This window comes from Paramormyrops kingsleyae, chromosome 4, assembly GCF_048594095.1.
Source record: "Paramormyrops kingsleyae isolate MSU_618 chromosome 4, PKINGS_0.4, whole genome shotgun sequence".
NCBI lineage: Eukaryota > Metazoa > Chordata > Actinopteri > Osteoglossiformes > Mormyridae > Paramormyrops > Paramormyrops kingsleyae.
The window spans coordinates 43,940,569-43,947,611 of record NC_132800.1 but is presented as its reverse complement, the minus strand read 5'-3'; the positions used below and the strand labels follow the sequence as shown (position 1 = coordinate 43,947,611).

At 50.3% G+C, this 7,043-nt stretch overlaps 1 long non-coding RNA gene across 1 annotated transcript; it reads right to left on the bottom strand.

The window, feature by feature from the left end:
* LOC140589063 (uncharacterized) lies at positions 1-1,743 on the bottom strand. The gene is made up of 3 exons (XR_011990256.1): positions 1,345-1,743; positions 945-1,034; positions 1-688 (listed from the first exon to the last, which is right to left on the bottom strand). It is a non-coding gene; the product is annotated as an uncharacterized lncRNA (long non-coding RNA).
* Positions 1,744-7,043: the final 5,300 nt, after the last annotated feature.

Sequence of the window (7,043 nt, the reverse complement as noted above, 5' to 3'; positions counted from 1 at the left end):
TTTACAGCTCTGCTCTGGACATTAAAGCAGGATCACTTTACACTGAGCTGCCTGCTGGTCCTTTAATGCTGGACTCTGTTCACCACAGATATTCACACTAAATACAGAAATAAACAGCAGGTCATAGAGGAAGTGATTGAACACAGCACAGCACTGACAGTTTAGCAAAACACAAGAGCTGCTAACTTAAGCTCACTGAACACAATCTCTGTGGGTCCAGTGGACTCTCTCGTACCCGTGTTTGTGGGGCTGGTCCAGAGGGGCTGTGAATACAGGGAAGTTTGTGCCTGAGAAAGTTCCGGTCTGTTTAAATGAGATGAAAGAGTAAAATGCCGATTACCGCTCTGTTCATTCTACAGACAGCATAGTGTGGGGCTCATCTGCACGTTTGGGTAAGATCCACACCTGTTACGGCCTCTGATGTAAAATGTCTGATACTCAGACAATCACAGGCTTCTATAAATAAGGAAACCCCACCTCTGGCCCTCTGCAGCTGCTTCCAAACTGTGGCCAGTGTCTCTGGTGCACTGTCAGGTCTCTCTGTGACTGACATTAATAACGGCTGACAGAAAGTGTATCACACGTTGGTGGTGTTTCAGCAGCTTTGCTCTGAATGTCTGTAGGGTGCGGTTGTGGGTCTTGTTTCCATGGAGATGATGGGGCCACAGGCCTCTTGGTCAATGCTACACTAAATAAAACACACAGGTTCTTCACATGAATCCCAGAGAGGAGCTGATTTCTGTCAGCAGGACCCAAGTTTTGAACTACTGATGGAATATGATATTGTCCCCAGGTTTTAAACTGGTTCCGTTCCCTATTTCTTTAAGTCGAATTTGAAGGTAAGTCAGAAAATTGTATTATAATGCCATCAATAATAATAATTATAATAATACAGTAATAATACAGAAATAATAATAGTAACTACATAAGGTACCATACTGTACCTCAAGCTGATGCACCACTGAAGCCACACAATATTTTCTCTATAGCAGTCCGTTTGTCTGTAGGACAGACTTCCTTCACCTGGGGACTGCCTGTATTTACAGGGGGAGAGAAAAGGTACCCAGTCACAGTGAGTCTGTCCCAGGAAGTTCAGGATGAACGGTGTAATATCCAAGAGGCACGTGTCATACAAAGGCCGTATTGGAATGGGCTGATGGGATATGAATGGCAGAATAATAAAGACATTAGTTTAAGCTGCTGCCTGTGGATGAAGTGATTTGTGCCAGACACTGTGAGTGACGGCAACACGAAACATTACATGGTGTCATTTATGCTTGGCTTATATAATAAAAAGGTAGGGACTGGCACTTGGAGTGGAAGGATGGAATCACTAGGAGGTACCTAAACCGCGAATGGACTGGGGCTCTTCTAACCTCCCTGACACATGGCGAAAGTTTCAACAACACATCGAATTAATGTTCAGCAGTCCCCTCCATGTGAAATCTGAAGAGGTGAAATGTAGCTATTTAATGCTATAGATTGGAGAGAAAGGTTTTTAATACATGGTCACTAGCAGAAGAACAAGCGAACATTTTAAAAGTTATTATGACAAATCTGAAGGCTATGTAATGCCTAAAGCAAACCCGATTTTTGCTCGTTATAAGTTCCATGAAAAAATGCAGGGTCCAAGTTAAACCTTTGACCAGTTTGTAATGGAACTAAAGCTCTTACTAAAATACTGTGACTACCAAAATAGCAATGAGATGGTCAGGGACAGAGTAATTTTTGCAACAAACTCACCAAAAGTCGGTGAGAAACTACTAAGCCACGGCCCCGACTTGACTTTGGAAAAGGTGATGGACATCGCTCACTCACATGAGGTCTCACAGCAGCAGTTAATAATGAGGGTGAGCAGCGAGGGTTGTACAGCTGGCCAGGCCGTCCATACTGTGAATAAACCCCTGCAAAGTGCAGCTTTACTGCGCCCGAAACATAGCAGGCCACTCAGAAATGCTAGCGATGCTGCTAAGCAGGGCACAGAATGTGAGTCCTGTGGGAGAGAACACAGCAGTACAGAAGAATGCCCAGTGCGCGGACGGCAATGCAACAAATGCAATAAGTTAAAACCCAAATGCAACACCCAGCAAAACACAGACAGCGAAAGGTACACTCTGTTGCGAATGAGCAGACAGAGGAGTTGTTTATTGACTCAATCAGAAAACAGCACAGACACAGTAAGAGAACAAGCTTTTGCTGAGGTGCTAGTGGGACAAAAGAAACACAAACTCAGATTCAAAATAGATATAGGTGCACAAGCTAATATAATTCCCACCAACACATTTTACCAAATGTATTTTACCATGTATGTCACTGTAAATTTAGACTCACCGTCCAGCAAGCTCTTAGGATATGATGGGCATGTGTTCAATTTAAAGGGATCCTGCAGGCTGACCTCCAGATATAAAGGGAACTCGGTGATGCTGGACTTCGACAGACACAAAGGATCCCCCTAGACTTGAGAGCATGCCTGGACATGAACATGGTTAAGTTGGTCCATGTTATCAATGTGCAGCCAAGAAAACCTGAGAGCATTATGGACGAGTTTGCTGACGTGTTTAAAGGAACTGGGCTGTTCCCTGGTGAGTGCAGTTTTCGCCTTAAACCCTCGGCAGCACCAGTGGCCATCAAAAGCCCTAAATAAGACAGAGCAAAATTATGCCCAGATTGAAAAAGAGCTCTATGCAGTGCTCTTAAATCTGCTTCTTGAGGACCACAGAAGCCTGTTAGTTGTCTCTCAGAGTCACTTCCTTCTACATTCTTCAGAAGAGCCAATCAGCAGCAGTTACAGCCTAAAGCCCACCTCCCACTGACCCCCCAACAACACATCTTTCCCAAGTGGGTGCAGAAAGCAGTATCTGCAGGCTGTAGCAGTACATAGGAAAACAGGAAGTCAGGCTCCTTTTTAAGGCTCCAGGCCCAGATTCCCATGTCGCATTCTGTGAAAAGCTGCATTTCTAATGCACCACTGAGGTCAGCAACCCCTGCATCTGGCTTGAGAAGCTGCTGTTTTCGGACCTTTAAGAAATAAACATCCAAGCAAAACATAGACAGGGAGGCTTTTATCATATAATATATACTGGGCTTCTAGTTTAAGCTTTGTGTGTCCATGTGGTTTTCACACATTGTGATGCTGTGAGTAAAAATGTTCAAAGAGGAACAAAGAAACATCACACATCAGCAGAAGTGGTGCAGAAAGATGCTGGGCATTCCAGCAACGTTTTAGCAATATTTACAACGTTGGTGAGTCTGTGTGCAAACTCATCTCTCCCCATTGGTCAGGTGCTTTGGGCTCCTGTTTCACATTCGGGAGGCGAAGGGATATTTACTTATTTACTTAGCTTTAATCCAAAGCAAAGTTCATTTGCAGTTAGTGTTAAATGCCTATCTCAGGAGTGGGGGGGGCATGACGTCATAAACAGTAATGTGTAAACATTATTATGACTCAAAACTGCAGAGACAGACAGTTAATACAAGAAAAGCACATGTCATTCATCCTGGGTCAGCAAGGGCAGAATTGCATTGGTCTGTCCACTAGGTGGTGCTGTCTAAGGAGCCCTCTCCTGCTAGGTAGCAGAGAGCAAAAAATCAACCATACAGAATAAACAAAAAATGCTACAGACACCACAGTGGACTTACAGTCTGTCAGTGGATAGAGGCCTGACCTTCTGAGCATGAACCTTATCCTCCTGACTGTAGACCCAGTGCACTAATCACTGCACCACCTGCTGCCCGCTGGCCCACGGTGAGAGTAGCGCTCCAGGTCCTCCAGAAGGCTTCCCACGCTGTCTCATGCCCAGGCTGCATCCCAGCAGGCTGCTCTAGCATGCTTGCCTTCTCTATGGTGTCTGCATCCACACCCAGCACCTTCAGCCAATCAGTCAGGCTCCACATCAGCTGGGATGTGAAATATGGAGGGTGGGTAGATGTCTGTGGGGGGGGAGGAGAGGCTCATGTGCTGGAGAGTTTGGCTACATCAGTGTTGGTGACAGTTTGGACGCTGTGGGAGGTTCTGGCTACATGTGTGTCCTGTTATATTCCAGCCTCTTGCTCGGCCTGTGTGTGTGTGATTACAGATAGGCTGGTTCTTGACTCGTATCAGATCCAGGTCGTGCATCCTCTGTTGGAGACTACTTCTGCACCAGGTCTTCCAACAGCCTGCATGACAGGACCGAGCCACCCCATAGCATGCTGCAGATTTCATCATTGGTGGCTTCTGAGAACCAAGATGTCAGTATATATCACTATATATCTGTCACCTAGACCAAAATCAGATTGAGTTGAACCCCCTGTCCTCACGCTCCCATGGCCCTAAACTCCTTATTGTTCCAGTTTGTAATGCTGTTTCAAACGAGCTGCTTTCAGGCAGATTAGCAGACCCTGCTGGTCACTGTACACAATGACCAAAGAGCCCAGAGGCACAGCGATTGGCTCAGGTCTCATTATAAAGCCTGTATGAGAGATGAAGGTGTGTTCAGACCTCGAGCTCACAGGACCAGCAGACAAGGTCATGTGACTCTGCAAACAGGTCCCCCCCCCGCTTCAAAACATTATTATTTTGCATCCAGAGTTTTTCCAATTTCATTCGTAGTACTTAAGCGCCCACTATATCTTTTTTTTTAATATTCCCTCCTCCACCCCCCCTCTGCGGAGGACTACTTTGTATTTATTTATTTATTTATATTTTTATTTACTTCCTCAAAAGAAGGAGAGGGAGGGGGGGAAACAAAGGAGAAGAAGGGGGAAGAGAGAGAGAGAGGGAGAGAGAGGAAAAGAAAAAAAAAAGGGAGAAAAGAAAAACACAAAACAGATAATCTGCTTCCATGTCTGCTGAAAAGAGAAAGACAACATACATCTGTACTAATCACAACGACCATCAAACGTTAAATGTTGTTGAACAGCACACACAACCAGCATTACAACACATGCCCAAAAGCAACAGCCGATCAAGACAGTGTGTGTCCGTGAGCACGTGTCCGTGAGCACCTGTGTGTCAGCGCGCTGGTGTTCCTAAGGTTTCTCCATGTAAATGTCTAGTATTGTGTGTGGGGAGCCACAGCCCCGCCCACCCAGGACATGAAGCCGACACGGAGGAGACCCGGACCCCAGACATACAGAGGCCCCCCAGGGCACGGGAACCCCAGGAGGACCACCGCAGGGACAATTGCAGCCCCCACCCAGAAAAGGGCAGAGGAGCGCTCCGGAGGGGGGCCATCCGGCAGCCACATCACAGGAGCCCCAGGGGGCCGTGGCGACGAGCACGCAGGCCCCGCTGGCGGCCGGCCACACCAGGGCAGACCGGACCCCGGGCCCAGAGGTCCAAGGGCCCCCCCACCCCCCAGCCGAGGCCCGACAGAGCCGGAAGGACCAGGCCCCGACAGACAACCGCCGAGAGTGAGCCAGCACACACCAGAGCATCCAGCCCCGGACATCGAGAACCACCAACGCATCGGCAGCCGGGGGCCTCATCCACCAGCAGGGAGTGTGGTGGGGGGCAATAGAGCCTGAGATGTTATTTCAGGTGGAGTCTAAGACCCAACCTGACACATACGTATAGACAAACAGGCGTACACATACACAAGCATACGTTCCCACCCTCATGCACACATAAACAAATATTCACCCGTTCGCCAAACATGAAGACACACAGAAATGAACGCCGTACACACACTCACACTCCCCATACTGTATATACTCTATACTCCGAGATCTAGGCACCACCACCCCCAGAGGGGCAATCCGCCACCAGACCTCGGAGATGGATCCCTTTTTTCCTCTGGCGTGGGGACAAGAAGACCACCCCAGACCCCACAGCAGTCGAGAAGCCCACCAGCCCGGACCCCGACCGGACGGCCAGCTCCTCCCAGCCCCCGGCCCCAGATGGTGAACAGAGAACGGGGGTGTGAAAAGACCTCATGCTTCCCTCCGCCCGCTCATATGTGGTGTTGGTGCGTGTTGTTCTAAAGTGCTTTAAAACAGGGGAAGGGCATGGTGCTAACCACCCTCTGCCAATCAGCAGCTGGTGTCAGCTCGGCCCCTCCCCAGAACCCTCAATGTCTATGTGCAACTTAAAATTGAGAAGTGGGCACTGGCACCAGAGGTAAGGCTGAATGAACAGACCGCCCTCTGGACGCCATTCCGTGTGCCCACCCCCAAGGCCCTAAATGTATGTGTCATGAGAGAGTAAGTAATGAGAGTGTCTAAGTTGTGATGTGTGACTGAGACACAGGTGGTCACGGGGGGACAGAGGAGGAATACCTCCCCTGCATCCCAGCGACGCACCTGCACCTCAAAGCCCTACATGTGTGTTGGGGTGACAGAGCGGGAGGAGGGAAGCATTTAGGGATGGGGAGGGAAGGATCGGGGGGGGGGGCAACGTACCCCCCCTCTGGAGCCAGCTCCCCCACTGACCCCCATAAGCACCCCCGTTCCCCGAAATCCACCCAGGGCGGGGCGGCCCAGGCCTATCCAGTCCGGGACCCAGAGCAGCGGCACCACCGGGCACCACAGAGCCCGGGGCAGCCAACCAGACCCCACCACAGAGGAAAAACTACACCCACCCCACCATTCAGTCAACTCCCAGACTACATAAGACAATAGACACCCAGGTTGAGGTTGGGTCCATTCTCCTACTCAATTGGATTCCCCCCCACCCCGGCAGAGTGGATACCCCTAAGGCAGGGACCACCTGCGGACAGATGGTAACAACCTCCCCGCCAGCTAAAGACGCCCCCAGCCCCTCCGACGTGCCGAAGGTCCCCGCACCGGGGCCGGGCCCCAGTGCACGCGCCAACCCACACCCCGGCAACACACCCACCAGGACCCAAGCCCCCCCAGCCCAACCGGAACCCTAGCCCGGAGGCAGAGCGTCCCCAGAACTCCAAGCCCACTCCGGACCCACCCAGGAGCAGCACGGCCGCCAGGCCGGCAACCTACGTCCGCCGGCACAGGCTACCCCAGCAGCGCTGCATGTAGCCGCCAGAAAGATGCCAACCAAGAGCCACAGCCCCAGCGCCGAACCCCCCCAGAAACCCCCCCCCCCC